Source organism: Canis lupus, chromosome 2 (assembly GCF_048164855.1).
Source record: "Canis lupus baileyi chromosome 2, mCanLup2.hap1, whole genome shotgun sequence".
Lineage (NCBI taxonomy): Eukaryota > Metazoa > Chordata > Mammalia > Carnivora > Canidae > Canis > Canis lupus.
The window spans coordinates 56,195,160-56,210,321 of record NC_132839.1 but is presented as its reverse complement, the minus strand read 5'-3'; the positions used below and the strand labels follow the sequence as shown (position 1 = coordinate 56,210,321).

Below are 15,162 nucleotides of genomic sequence, written 5' to 3'. Positions count from 1 at the left end.
CTGAGGGAAAAGGAGGGTGGGAGGTCAAGAGGGCAGTGAGAGAAACGCTGTTGTTGAAATATGAACAAGGATAAAGTGCTTCTTTCTGCAAGAGGTGTGAGGAGGCTTCTTGAAGGAGGTGACCTTTTAACTGGGTCTTGAAGGATGGGCAGGAGTTTCCCGGGCAGATGAGGAAGAGTTTGGATGGGGTGGGTGGAAGATATTTAGAGCTGCCCATGCCCATGGGAAGTGGTGAAGCATGGAGGTTGAGCCCAGAGACCCTGGACTCAGTCCTGGCTTCCCGTGCACCTGGCTGTATGACCTGGAGCAAGACACTGACCTCCTTTGAACTTCAGTTTCCTCATCTGTGAAATGTGAATGATAACAGTACTGACATCATAGGGTCATCATGAGGAGTCGAGGAAACGCATGTTTTGATGTACCTTAGCTATCTAGTGGGCAGGGAGGTGAGGGAGAGTGTGAAGGTCATGGACAGCTCAGGAGCACAGAAGGTGGGAAAAATATAGCCTCTGTGCCTCGGTGCTGGGACTCAATCCTGTGGGTGGCTGGGAGCCTGCCAGAGGTGAGGCCACGGTGAGGGGAGCAGTTGGTCCTGGTACCAAAGAAAGAGGCCTGGAGGAGGCAGTGCTAGGCAGTGAGCTCGGGGAGCAGGAAAAGATGGGGTGCTGTATACCAGGGAATTTGGACTCCAGTCTGTAGACTATGAGAGAGCACTTTCAGGCCTAAGGACGAGAGTAATACTTGGAGCCAGATGGTTATTCTGGAGGCAGTAGCAAAGGGGGCAGCGTGGAGAGTTAATGGACCATGCTGGGAGCAGAGGGGTGGAGGGGAGAGGACATGGCACAGGTCTAAACCTGGCCCTGTTCAGTAAGGGATCCGACGTGGTCTCCAGGAATCCTCGAAATACAAGAAAACGGATGATATATAAAAGGCACCTCGCTGGTGCCTCCCACCCCACCAGGAGGGCTGGGGAGTCTTTCCTATAGCATCACTAAATTGAGCCACAAAGAAACTATCACTTCATTAGGCGTTAGCAGGTTGGAGTTACTGTGTCTGTACAATATCACACTGACTCTCACAGCACCCACTTTCTTGGTTGGGAGACTGGCCTGGAGAGATTCAGGGATACGTTTGGATTCCCTCAGGAAGGCAGAGTTTGGGAATACAGCTTGAGTCTGTTTGGGAGCAAAACCCCTGTTCTTCAGATGCACTGTACAAGTCATGTGGTCAGTGGACGCACAGCTCTTGACTGCTGGGATGAGACCAAGGAAGAACCTGGGTTGCCAACAGTTCAGATGTTTCTCAGCTGTGTGACTGATGCCATGGGATGAGGTTGGGATTACAAGGGAGGTGCAGTTTTTGGGGAGACAATTGTGAGAGCTTAGTTTTAGGTGAATATGCTGAATGTCCACCCCATGTCTTCCATGGGGTGGCCTCTGTTAGTAGGAATTCGGCTCTGGCACTCAGCAGTCAGGATGGAACCAGAAGTATGGGTTTAGGAGCCATCACCTTTGGATTTGGTCTCCCATGGAGAGGACAGGCCTGGAAGATGACAGTGCAGCTCTGGATAAGGGTGGCAGTTGAAGGAATTGAGAAGAAGCCTGTGGATGGGACAGAGGCCAGAAGAGTCTGAGGAGAGCAGAGGTGAAAGGTGTCTCGGGAGCCAGAGGAGAGGAGTTGAGCTGGGTGGCTGCTCTTGGGATCAAAGCCTCAGAAAGCTTGGAGAAAGGTGAGGACCCAAGTACCGCAGTGTGTGTGTGTTTGGGGGGGGGGGTGTCAGGGCATGGATGGGTGGATTTTTTTTTTTTTTTTTTATGATAGTCACAGAGAGAGAGAGAGAGAGGCAGACACAGGCAGAGGGAGAAGCAGGCTCCAGGCACCGGGAGCCCGATGTGGGATTCGATCCCGGGTCTCCAGGATCGCGCCCCGGGCCAAAGACAGGGGCCAAACCACTGCGCCACCCAGGGATCCCTGGATGGATGGATTTTAAGGGGAGCTCGGTGTAAGGCTCCAGTCCATTTTAGGCCTTTCAAGGAAGGGGGTATATGGGGAGGAGTAGACACACTGGCTGAAGACGAAGGGGAGCTTGTGAGTCAATCAGGGTCTGACTTTGTCTCGTAAGTTGAGCATGTTGGGAACTGAGGGCAAAGAAAAGAGATTGAAGATTACCAGAGAAGGTGAGAGGCAGTGAGCTGGAGGCTGGAGGGAACTGGAGCAAGAGCCTCAGGGGAGGAGGAAGCCTCCAGAGGGGCCCGGGGAGTTGTCCTCCAAGAAGGTGAGTTGCAGGAATAGAGGCTTTCTGAGGCTGTGGCGGGAAGGGGAATGAGGAGCTGGATAAGGTGGCTTTTCCTTCTCAGTGTGAGCTAAAGAACTGCTCTGAGGACCAGAGGTATATCAGGAAGAAATAAATGGTTTGGTGCATCTGGTTGTGGAGGTCGGGGCAGGGAGTTAGCTGGGGGCAGGCACACACTTGTGAGTGACCTTGGGGGCCCAGTTGGAGTCTGAAGGTGCCAGTCGCCACAGCTAAAAACTCACCAAGTGACTGGGGAGCAGGAGCAGAGGCAAGTGGTCCCAGACCCAGGTGGGGGGCATTCAGAGCCGGCTGCCCTGGCTGGGCTCTGAGTGTCCTGCCGTCCACAGCAGAGGGAGGTACGCTGTGTGGGAGGAGGGGGAGCCTGCTCAGTCACCTTTCTGCCCTCACTCCTACGGGCAGCCAGTCATTGTTCTGTTTTTGATAATTCTTCCAGACCCTTTCTAAAAAATACATTAAAATTCTTGCCAGCATGACCCCTTTGAGTAATGAGATCTGTAAGTTTATTAACCTCTGTGAGAAGTGGATTTCCTTGCTCCACGGGAGCAGATAATCTCTGGGAGGGATGGACATTAATGTGCTGACCTGGAGGGTGAGCGCGACGCCTGAGGGCAGAGGCAGGGTGGTGGTGGCAGCTCATTGGTGCTCCCCGCCCCCGCCTGGCTTACCAGGTGGCTGGTTGCTGCTGCACTTCACTCCCCAGTCAGCCCTGCTCAGGGAGTCTCCCCGGGGCCCAAAGTCGAGGTGCTCAGAGAAATCCTGTCTCTTTGGATGAGTCTAATTCTTTAAGTGGGGGAGAGGAGGAGATGGGAGCATTGAATCTTGTGCAGACGAGAATACCTAGACTGTGTGTTCATTCACAAAGGCCTGAGAACCCACTAGAGTTGGCACGGGTGTTGGGATACTTGTTCTCCGACCATGTTGAAACATGTCCTCTCTCATCCCAGTGTTGGTCTTCACGTGTGCACACGTACTGAACAGTTGACATAAGCTACTTGCGAGGCATCCAGCTTAGTTGCAATGTTCTGTGACTTCAGCCTCATCAGTTTGGCATTTCAAGCCTGCTGTAACCTAGCCCGACCTGCCTGTCTTCTGGGTACCCTGAGTACTTGGCCTGTGCCCCTGTGTATCATTTATCACATAATACATTTCATTATAATGCAGTGTTCTGTCCAACATGTCATAATCTGCGTCTCCCCGCTTCCTTGTCAACCAGACCAGTGCAGCCCAGTAGAAATATCACTGCCACATATGGGATTTTTCGTGTTCTAAGGTCCACATTGAAAAAGCAAAAAAGAAACAGGTGAAATAAGTTTTAATGTGTTTTAAGCCAGCATATCCCAAATATCATCGTTTCAACGTGTGATTGATAGTGAGTAAACCAGACACCTCCCTCTTACTGTGGCATTTACATTTTAGTGAAGAAGACAGATGCCATGCGTCCCCTCGCGACATCCAGTTGCCAGTAGCTTCACAAAATGACCTGCAGGTCATGCTCCATGGGGATGATGCAAGCGCTGAGGCGGACTCTAGAATGCGTGGCTCAGAGGAGGTGCCTCTCTGAAGACGTGACATTTAAGCTGCTGCCTTATGTGACGAACGGGAACAGAGCATTCCCGGTGGAGGGAAGGGCAGGTGTTCAGAGTGGACAGAAGCTGCCGGGAGTGTGAGGAGTTGCCATCAGTGGGATGGAATGGTTTTTCCAGGGATGTGACACAGTCCTCCTGAAGTTTTGGGAAGATTACCCTGGGCTCCGTAGAGACTGGATAGGAAGGGGGCAAGAAATGGAGCAGGTGTGAGGCTCCTGGGCTCTAGATGACAGAGATTGCTGTCTGAGGCCCAGAAGGTCACAGGAGTGGAGGAGAGGGAGTGGAGCGGGCAGATTCCATGGAGCTTGGAGATGGCTTTGCCAGGACTTTCCACGGGACCAGATGTAGGGTAAGGGATGAGGGAGAGGGAGGAAGCAGGAGGACTCCTTTGGTGTCTGGTTTAAGCACCCAATCGATTTGGGGAAGCCTGGAGGAGGAGCAGGTCAGGAGCGAGGGTGGGGAGTCAAGGTCAAGAAGAATCCACATGTCAAGCTTGAGGCAATGAGTGGAGTGGGGAAGAAAGCAATTAACTCTGTGTGTAGGGCTCAGCAGAAGTCAGGATAGGGCAGGGTCATGACGAAGAGAGGGTAGGCAGAGGAGGACAGGGCTGGGGGTGGAGCCTGGAATCCCACACATCTCCACCTCCATGGTGGTACAGGATGGGAGCCAGCCAAGAAGAGGGGAGCCAGCCAAGAAGACAGGGGAGCAGTGGTGGGGAGGGAGGAGGAACCGGGCTGGTGGCATCAGGATGGTTGATGAAGTGTCTTAGGTGGAGGGCTTGGGTGTCCACTGTTGCTCTGCTGGGAAGTGACCTCTGACCTCTGGCTAGGAACTGGGTCAGTGGTAGGTGGAGCCAGGAGCCACCTGGTTGGTCAGGAAGGGAGGCTGGGAAGTGGGGAGGAAGCAGGGAGTAGGACAAGGACACGAGAAGCTGCTGGAGAAGGGAAGATGTGTTTAAGAGAGGAGGAGCCCAGGGATCCCTGGGTGGCGCAGCGGTTTGGCGCCTGCCTTTGGCCCAGGGCACGATCCTGGAGACCCGGGATCGAATCCCACGTCGGGCTCCCGGTGCATGGAGCCTGCTTCTCCCTCTGCCTGTGTCTCTGCCTCTCTCTCTCTCTCTCTCTCTCTCTCTGTGACTATCATAAATAAATAAAAATTAAAAAAAAAAAAAAAAAAAAGAAGAGAGGAGGAGCCCAGCACAGGTGGATGCTGACAGGGATGCTGCCTGAGAGAAGGCGAGTGACCGAGGAGATGGCAGAGGTGGGGTTCAACACCAGGGGAAGGGCTGTCCCTTGTTGGGGGAGACACCCTGTCATGGGAAGGAGGCCACCATAGGGGCAGACATAGGCAGGTTTGGATGTGGTGGAAGATGCATGAGCTCGGGTCGCGGCTGCTGTTGTCCCCACAAAGTATGGGGCAGGAGCAGGGTCGTGAGCTGAGAGCAGGGTGGAGGGAGGGGTGTGGGAAGCTTGAGGAGAAGGTGTGGATCCTCTGGGAGTGGGTGGCAAGCCTTCTAGAGAACCCTAAGCTTGTGGGCCACTGCAGAGTGACAGTTTGAGGTCAGAGAACATGAATTTAAATGAAACTTGTCCACCCACCTTTGTGGTGTCACCTAGTGGCTTGGGTGTGGGTCTGGAGGGGATGGATGGCAGGGGCCCCAGGTTGGGGGTTCGCCAGGCTGGGGAGGTAGGGTGTTCACGCAGAGTGGGAAGCAGTGACAGACCCAGGGGATTGGGTAGGGTCCGTGGAGGAAGAGAGGGAAGCCAAGAAGTGGCTGGTGGAGAGCGAGTGGAGGTGTCTGAGGTGGGCCATCCATCAGCAAGGGAGCTGGAAGGATGGGCCATGGGGGTGGGCAGGCAGCCAGGGACTGGAGAGTCACATTGGAGGGAGTGCTTTCTTGGAGTTGAAGGATTCCGTGGATGGCCGTGGGAGAGCGCCACTGAAGGGGTGCAGGGTAGAAGGCATTGCAGCAGAGGACGAGGACTGAGTCCAGGGCACTGGGAGTTGTCCAGGTGCATGGCGACAGTGACAGGAGGTAGGCAGAGAGCGAAGCTTGGCCTGGAGCTGAAGCCCCTGAGTCGTGGCAGGAACGGACTTGGAGGCTGGTGAACACGGGTGGAAGGCAGCTGGCTGGGATGGCCTAGCCTCCAAGGGTGCGGTGAGAACCACCTCCTGGTGCCACAGGCACCCCATCACCCTGTCTCCCTGTGTTCTGCCTTCATGGGAGCCGAGAAGGGTAGGGCTGCGTATGTGGCAGGCCCTGCAGGCCTCAGGACCCGCCTGGTTTCAGGGAAGGCGTGAAGGTGAAGGGAACACCTGGTTGGGCTGCTGGTGCCTGCGGATCTAAGCACAGATTTCAGCGAGTCCCTGGAGGCGTGGACAGGGCAGGGAAGAACCTGGAGCCCAGGTGAAGCCCAGCGGCCAGGAAGGTGTGGTCTCTCGGCTCTCCCGAGAAGAGGTGGGGAACTTTCATGTCTTGGGGTGTGGTGATGGAGCACATCTCTCCAAGTATGTGAGACTCAGGGCCTCCCAGTTGCAGGTGAGCTCTGTGAGTCAGCCCTGGTGATGTGTCCATCCCAAATGCCACCAGAAACTTGGAAGACCTTCATTGAAGCATGTGATAGCTGTAATAAAATAAAGGAGGCGATGGGTCTGCTTTGCTGTGCAGCTAGAATATTTGATTCTGGCACAGAATGCATCCAAATTGAGGTGTGTGGAAGGCTGTCTGGAGGAGGGACCATCAGGGCGGGAGGGACCTGGACACATTCTGCGAGGGACGTTTCCAGTTTTGTTTTTATATTTTACTGTTTATTTATTTAAGTAATCTCTACCTCCAACATGGGGCTCAAACTCACAACCCTGAGATCAAGAGTCACATGCTCCACCGACTGAGCCAGCCAGGCGCCTCCCCACCCCCAGCAACTCCATGAGGATGGTTTGAAGGAGGGTGTCTTAAGGAGTGGCTTCTCCGAGCAGTTCAAGGGTCTGTGAACACGCCTCCCCCAAACTGCACAGAGAATCCTGTGCATATGCTTTTCTGGGGGCAATATCCATAGTTTTTATCAGATTTTCAAAAGGGTCTTTAACCTGAAAGAGATTAGAACCACTGTTGAAAATACTTGGGGTGCATTTAGCTGGAGAGGAAAAGCCGGGCCCAGGAGGTGAGGGTGTGGGGAGAAGAGAGAGCGGTTTCCATTCACATGACCAGCTATTTGATGTTGGGCTCACTCTGTGTGGACTCAACTGCTGGAACCAGAGTTAGGGAGAAGGAGGCATAGGGAGCCTGGTTTTGGCTCTGTTGGTACCTGAGGGAACTTGCAAGCACCTGTCCCAGGTGGGATATGCACAGGTGTCAAGTGACAGAAGGGGGGCCCCCCCGGTGAGGCCAGCAGGAACTCTGTCCAGATCTTCTTGTTCTGAGGAGTAAACAACTTGGGGTATTGCTGGGTTTTCTCTGTCCTTGGGGAGAGCATCTCATAGGCTGAGCTTTGCTGAGGAAATGGAACCCTCCAGATACTCAGGTGTGTGGCTCTGGGCTGCAGGGGCCCTGGAAAACCTGCCTGGCTTTGCCGAGACTGAGAATTAAATATCACCTTGGAGAGTGGGCCCTCTGTCTGCTGCAGGGCCTCGACTGACTCCTCTGTGATGTGAGAAGTATGTTCCTTACGGTGTTGCCAAAGTATGTTCCTTATGGTGTTAGGTCCTCCCTGCATGTCATTCGGGGTGGTGAGCCTGCCTCATGGGCCATCTGTCCCCCACCTGCATGGTCTATGGGTCTGTGGCACTGGGTTCCCTTCTACCATGTGGAGTTGGGTGGCTCGTGGGTTGAACACAGTTTTCTCTCTTAGGGGGGCCTCGTATGCCCCCGCACCCAATGCGTTCCAAGGGATGGCTGGGGCTCCTACCTTACTTTGGCACCAACAGAATCAGATCTGCTAAATTTAAAAGTGGCTCCCATGAGACAAAAGTGATGATTAATCGAGTTTAGCTTTGTCAGAGCTTCCTCTTTTTTTTTTTTTTTTTAATGTTTTGTTTTCTACTCTCAATCTTTTTTTCTAAAAGCAGGCATGCCTCACCAAGGTTGGAATATTCTGGAAAACTGGAATTGGAATCCCACAGTCTGATTGAAAGCCATATCACTTGCTTTAAGGGAGGAAGCTAAAAAAAAAACCACTCCTTGGCTTCTCCCATGAATTTTAAATGTTCTGAAAACGTTGCCCATAAAGGAAACAATGTCTCATTCCTTAAATAATTAAGTAGAGTATACTGAGAAAGGGGTATCACCCAGGTCAGGTCACACTGTAGCCTCTGGGGGCCTCTTTCTCAAGGGGAGAGCTTGAGTGGGTGCCTGAAGAGGTTATCTTCAGGAAAATTGATGCAGCTTCAGACAGCCGCCTCTCAGGCATTTGGTGAAATTGGCGCAACCCTGGAAATGTCATGAAGGAAGGTGAAGATGGCATGCATCTTCCTCTGGGAGGCTACATCCATCAGTTGTTTGCTTTTGCCTGGTGAACTCTCTGTCACGTGACTGTCCATGAGTGAGGACAGTGGCCTCGGGCCAAATCCGTATCCTCGCAACCGCTATAGTATTGGCACTGGTTTCTGGATGTACTTGGTAGAAATTTCTGGAGAATGTGTGTAGGGAAGAGAAGGCTACTTTATCTTCTGGCAGAAAACCCTCTTGCCGGGAGCAATGGTGGTATCTCGGTACTGGCTGATCATTTCTCAGCCACCTGCCCGTTCTGGGATGAGGTGGGACCCTCCTCACTGCGGTCGCAGAATGGTATGTGCTGGACAGACATAGGGTCATGCCAGACCGGCGTTATGGTGTCTTCCTCTGCTTCTGTAGAAGAGTGAGTTTGGCCAGGGCAAGGGAACTGAATGTATTGATTATTGACACGTATTATTTCATTGATTACTGATATATATTATTTCATGTAAGCTTTATGACTTGCGGTTGAGGAAACGGGTGTTCAGAGAGCGTCAGTTCTTGGCTTGGCTGATACCTCCGGGACACGGGCTGGCAGCCGATCTCCGTGTTGTCTGGCTCTGAGGTCCACGCTCCGTAGGACTTGCGCGGTTCCATGAGAAAAACGATGCTTGTTTCAGAAGAGCAACTTGCAGTCTGATCTTTCACTTAGAAAGACGTGCCTCAGGGAAGTTCTGTCAGTACACCTTTAAAAGGGAAGGGTTCATAGCAGGGATTTGCTCTGATGGGCACACACGGCTATTCGAACGTCTGTCTGAACGGTCCACAGATTTCTTCCGCCCGGGATCTCCTGAGCCGTTCTCTAGTTTTTCCTTCCTCATCCTTCCACCGCCCAGCTTTGCCCGGGTCCTTTCCCTCAGGTTTCAGTAGAGGCTCTCAGAACGACAGGATTCTTCAGTCTCGTTGAACTGTACATTGTGATCATATCTACTGAGACATTTTCCAGATCATGCAATGGGAATCTAAATCTTTGAAAAGTAAACTTGTTAGTCCCTGGGTCTGTGTCTGATCAGTTATATAGTTATTAATCTTGACAGGAGCAGGGCTGGTAAGCTCTCCAAAGCCCACGTTGCTCACCCTCTTCTTGGCGATGACTCAGAATCTCTCATATTTGTCACTGGTTCACACTTTAGGTGGTTGCCTGCATTGTTTGCCTCAAAGATGCATGAGTACCCACTTTTCCTTTTCCTTTTCCTTTTCCCTTTCCCTTTCCTTTTCCTTCTAGTGTTCTAGCTGCATTGTTGTAGCTGGGGTGCTCCTGGCTGTAACAGGACTTGCCCCTTAGGAACCTAAGTGGACAGGTGGGAAGGTGCCTTAGTGATGTGGTTTTCAGGACTGGTTTTCCAGTCAAACAGCACTTTATCTCCTGTAGCAGTTGAGGGTTTCAAGCCCCTTCATCCTAGGGAAGCGGTTGGACTGAATCTAAAGTAGTGAAATTTGGTGCTCTCCATGCATCTTATTATAAACATTGTTTGGTTTACATATGTGTGTCTTTCCCTGGAGCAAATGTCTTGCTCATTGATGGTTAAACTAACCTGGTGAATGGTGAGTGCAGCTTGAAGAGGAAGTCACAGGCTGGAATGATGATCTGAAGCCTGGATGGGGTCTTGTCATGTGTGTTTTGCTGGAAGAAGTTCATGGTTGAGGGTCTTCTAGGTCACCTGTTTTTAGAATGAAAAATTTCAAGTGGTCTCTGGAGCTGTTCTTGGTAACAGGTAATACCAGTGTCCCCTTATCTATAGGATCACGTTTGCACGGCAGAAGCAGAAACCACTGCATGTTCTCCTGTCTCTGTGTCCAGGGGCTTCAAGTTGTGTGCTTGGGCTTATCAGAGTCAATAGCTTAATATAGGTTACCTGTGTCAAGGTGGCAGCCAGCAGAGTGGGGGTGGGGGGGAGCTGAATTCTGAATAGATGTTACTTTTTTTTTTTTAATTTTTATTTATTTATGATAGAGAGAGAGAGAGAGAGAGGCAGAGACATAGGCAGAGGGAGAAGCAGGCTCCATGCACCGGGAGCCCGACGTGGGATTCGATCCCGGGTCTCCAGGATCACACCCTGGGCCAAAGGCAGGCGCCAAACCGCTGCGCCACCCAGGGATCCCTAGATGTTACTTTCTACCTCTGTTTCTCCACTCGCCTATTTAAGCCATATTTACTGAGTACCTCCAGGGGTGATGAAGACGGGTGTGCCCCGTCCTTGTAGAGCTTATAGTACAGCAGGGAAAATGGATGTTGGTTATCATTCATTCATTCATTCATTCATTCATCCAACAAGGATTTGTTGAGTGTCTGTTGCACTGGGAGCTGTTCATGTATTGAAGATATCTGTAACCAGACAAGAACTTGCCTTCACGAAGCTTACATTCAAATGACACAGACAACAAATTAAAATATAACAAGTAAGTAAGTTTTATCATGTAAGGGAGGAAAACTTTCCCCCTCCTCCCTTTTTGGTTCTTTGGCTGGTCTAATAATTAAATGTACACAGAACAGATTAACGAGAGAAAAATGTAATTACATGTGGGAGCCCTGAGGATCTGAGGCTCAGGGAAGTGACTAAAGCAAGCAACTCTTTTCCCTTTTAGACAAAGAAACAATAAATTCATGAAGAATTAGAGAGACAGGTTTAGGCTCAGTATGCTCAATTAGTGAGGAAGTAACAGGGTTTGGTGATACAACTTTCTCAGCCTTGAATTCCCTGTCTCTGGTGATGAGGAAGACCTCTGCCCTCTTGGTCCCAGGAGGATACCTTTCTATGGAAGATTTACCTCCTGCTTTCAGGGGGACAAAGGAGAGTCAAATTATTCCTCTTGTACCTGCCATTTTTAAAGTAACTTTAATTCAAAATAGTATGCCAAAATGTTGTATTTTGGGGTGACATTTTGTGTTCCCCCTCCTTGGCATGCCGGGAGGTGGTAAGTGCTGTGGGAAACAGGAAAAGGTGTTTGGAAGTATGTGCTGGGGCGGGGGTCAGTTGCAAAGGGGGAAGCAGGATGTGAAGACTATGGATAGGTTGGAGTTACAAATAAATGACAGGTTATGATAGAGGGTTGAGGGGAGGAAGAAGTATGAGCACCTGGGGATGGGGGGAGGATCATCCATGTGTGTATTGAAGTGATTGAGACTCAAGACAGGAGTCGTGTAGGAGGGAGGGACTGTGGCCTGGGAGCTAAAATCATCAAGAAATGAAGGGGAGTGATACGGGGGTTGCTGGTTGACAGCAGCGGAGATGGGGTAGTGAATGATGGTCTGATGACAAGAGATTGAAAGCTGGGGAGTTTTAGCAGAGAGGGAAGAGAGTTGTCTGGAGGGGCGGTGAGGAACCGGTAGTCCAGGGATGTGAAGTGCTCCAAAGGGGAGTTACAGTGGGGGTACTGGCCCAGGTTGGACAGGCTGGGATACTGTATTATATGATGAGTATGTATTTGGTCTTCATCCCATTCCTGGCACAGAGCTCATAAAACCTTTGGAATTTCTCGAGAGCCAGGAAGGTGTCTTTTGTTATGTTAATGAGGTGGCTTTTGGAAAGCACCTGAGGGAGGGGACCAGTTGACAGGGGAGCCAGCCCTGTGACTAGAGGCTTGGAACGTGCAGTCCCAGCTTCCTCTGTGGAGGGGAGAGGGGCTGGAGTTTGAATCAGTTGCCAGTCGTCGATGATTTAATCATTCATGCCTACATAATGAAGCCTCCATAAAACTCCAAAAGGACAGGGTTCGGAGAGCTTCTACGTTGGTAGACACGTGGAGATCCTGGGAGAATGGCTCACTCAGAGGCTGCAGAAGCTCCTCATCCCGTACCCATGGCTCACCCCGTGCATCTCTTCTATCCGCTGGTCCTGAGTTCCGTCCTTTCATAATAAACTGAGGCTCTTATAAGTACAGTGTTTCTCTGAGTTTGTGAGCCGCTCTAGCAGGTTAATGGAACCCAAGGAGGAAACTTCAGATGTAGAACTGGTAAGTCAGAAGCTCAGGGGACAGTTGTCTCAGGGAATTGCTTGGTGGTATGAGGGGGAAACCACACATTAGAATTGGGTGTAACACCTTAGCTCCCTGAAGAGGCATCCCTGAGAGGGTGGCAGGTGGGTGGGTGTGGTCCAAAGGCCATCAAGAAGGAACAGGAACTTTCTAGGGCTATACTCAGGAGGAGGCCTACTTCATGTGGGTGGAGGGCAGGGGGGACATGGAGTTTGGGAGAAGAAGGGAGCTTCCCAAGGTGTTTGTTTACTGCTATGGGAAGAAGAGACCCATTTTGGTAGTTGGAGGCTGCAGAGAGATCGTGGGGCCATGGGGAGGTGTTCTGTGGCCACCTAGGAGGCAGGTGGTTGAAACACCAGGAGAGCCTCATCTTACTGATCTAGTGGTTCGTTGGTCAGCACAGTCCAAACAGGCCTGAGAGGTACCATTCAGGGTTGTGAGTCCTTGGATAGGAATTTGAAGGTCTGAGGAACTCAGGTTGAATTTTTTGGACTCTGCTGACTGTTGGGATGTTGGGAAGGGCTGTGGGGATGCTGAAGGAAGATAGCCTACGTGAGAGATAGGTAAGGATGAGCCTGTTTGCTCAGAGACCCGTCAAGCTCCTCAAGAGAGCCTTGACCTGACCGTGGTGATCAGAGAAGGAAGAGTGGCCGAAGTGGTCTAGGGAGCACAGATGGAGGACATCTCTGGGGACCAGCGTGAAGGGCACCTGAAGCACTCACTGTGTGTTGGGCTCAGGCAGCTTCGGTGATTGTCACTTAATGGCTGTGACCTTGGGCAAGTTCCTTTATCTTTTTCCCTTTTCTGTTTTCCTCTGTGAAATGAAGACTCGGATGCTGATTTCTCAAGGTTGGTGAGAAAATCAGGTGAGATTCAGATGTCAGTGCCCAGCAGGATGGCAGCACACAGCTGCTGACCCACACATGCTAAAACCTCCAGGAAGCACCTTTTCAGAGGTACAGCTGGGAATGGGTGGGGAATGGTGACTTTACTGTAGGACTATGGAAAGGCATTTCCTATGGAGAAAACAGATACGGGGTGGGGGGTGGGGCATGAATTTCACTGGAGATGTAAATGTGCACAGAAACCTGCAAATCTTGGAGAAGATAAAAATGAAGTAGGGAGAAGTGTACACACAGCCATCTGGCCCTTTGGAGGGGACAGGCGATGTGTCTTTGGTACAGGGGAACAAGCACAGGCTGTTCTGGGGCCAGACTCTGGGCCGCACACATGGGCCCCAGCTGTCTGACACCTGCTGGCTGCCTCATTCTGCTAAAAGTCAAGCATCAGACCTTTTTCTGGAAGAGAGAAGAAACCGTGGAAGATCCAGTACTGCAGTCCCCCACTTGATGCATTATAACCTGTAGCCCACACAGCAACCAGAGAGTGATAGGAAAACACGTCACTCTTCTGTAAGGCTTTTATTTCTAGCTGTTGCAGGCCTGCTGGTACTCTACATTTTTCTTCCAAACCTGAAGAAGGATAAAGTATTTGCTAGGTGTTTGCTCCCACCCCTATTGTTATCTTTCCATGCACCCTGCTCTTTCACTCCTTTGTTGAGAACTGTTTATGAGGTGCCAGGCTCTGGCTGTCACATGGCACAGAAGGCGTAGTCCATGGCCCTCAAGCTCGCCGTGGCAGAGTTGCGCTTTCAGGCCAGGCAGGGCACATTGGGAAAGGTCATTCATGCAGCACGCTGGCATAAAGGGAGGAGGTGCTGGTTGGGGAGCCATAAACTGGGCTTCTGATTATCCTGCTGCAGCCTGAGCTCGGAGGGTCAGTAGATCTGAGTAGGACTGCGCGCGCCTGTATGTACGTGTGTACATGTGGGGAGAAAGCATTACCTGGCAGCTCTGCTGTTGAGTTTCCACTGCTGGCTGACAGGGATCTGCTTGCTTACACCATGGAACTGCTAGGATCCCACTAGCTGGCAGCTTGTCACCCTGGGCCCTCGGCTACTTAAGTTCAACTCAGAGCTTCTGGCTTCAACTTTGAGCACTTCTCTCTCGAGGTTGTGTGGGAACTCTGGAGATGAAGACTGATCCTTGCCCAAGGGGGCTTACCCCAGCTTGGGGGTGACAGCTCACCAATAGGTGCCCAAAGACAAGACAGGATAGAAGGGCCCCAGAGGAAGTACAGAGAGCTGGGCTCCCAGGAGAGAATGCAGTCCGGTGGTGGAACTGGGTGCCTGACGAAAGGGCTGAGGAGTTTGCACTTTGCCTTGAAGGGTGTGGGATTCTGACCAGGGAGGGGGTGGATCTGAGCAAGAAGCATGCTGGGAGGAGGGCACAGCTTTCCTGAAAGCACCGATAGGGGCTGAACAGGGACTTCTGTTTTTGTGAAGCCTGGAGGTTGGGTCTAGGGATTGTTGAGGAGGAGACCACAAAGTCAGGTGGAAACAAAGGCTGGGTGAGGCCTCAAATCTCAACCCCCAGGGGGCCACCTTCAGACCCCATTTGTGAATAGCTGGACAGGGTGGACGCCTGTGGTTGGTTTGAATGGGGTGGGGTCAACAAGGGGATCGGGTGCAAAAAAGGCTCCCTTCAACTCGTGTCACTCGTTTGAGGTGTGCGAGGGCTAACTTTCCATGGACCGTGGCCTCTCGCTCCTTCCGAGCCAGCATATGCCTAGTGTTGTAAGGCTCTGTAGCGCTGTGGGCACAGACTATTTTTGTGCTCCTTTAAATGCCTGTGTTTATTTTTAAACTTGAGCCTTTGTAAAGCAGGGATGTATCATGCAGGCTTTGCTTTTGAGTAAAAAGGTTCTCTCGGACTGATGGAATCAGCGAAAGATGTTCT

At 51.5% G+C, this 15,162-nt stretch overlaps 1 protein-coding gene across 5 annotated transcripts in view; it reads left to right on the top strand.

Annotated features, from left to right (window-relative positions):
- The window catches only part of HOMER2 (homer scaffold protein 2), a 124,357-nt gene that overhangs the window by 34,693 nt on the left and 74,502 nt on the right, over positions 1–15,162 (top strand). The window lies entirely within an intron of this gene.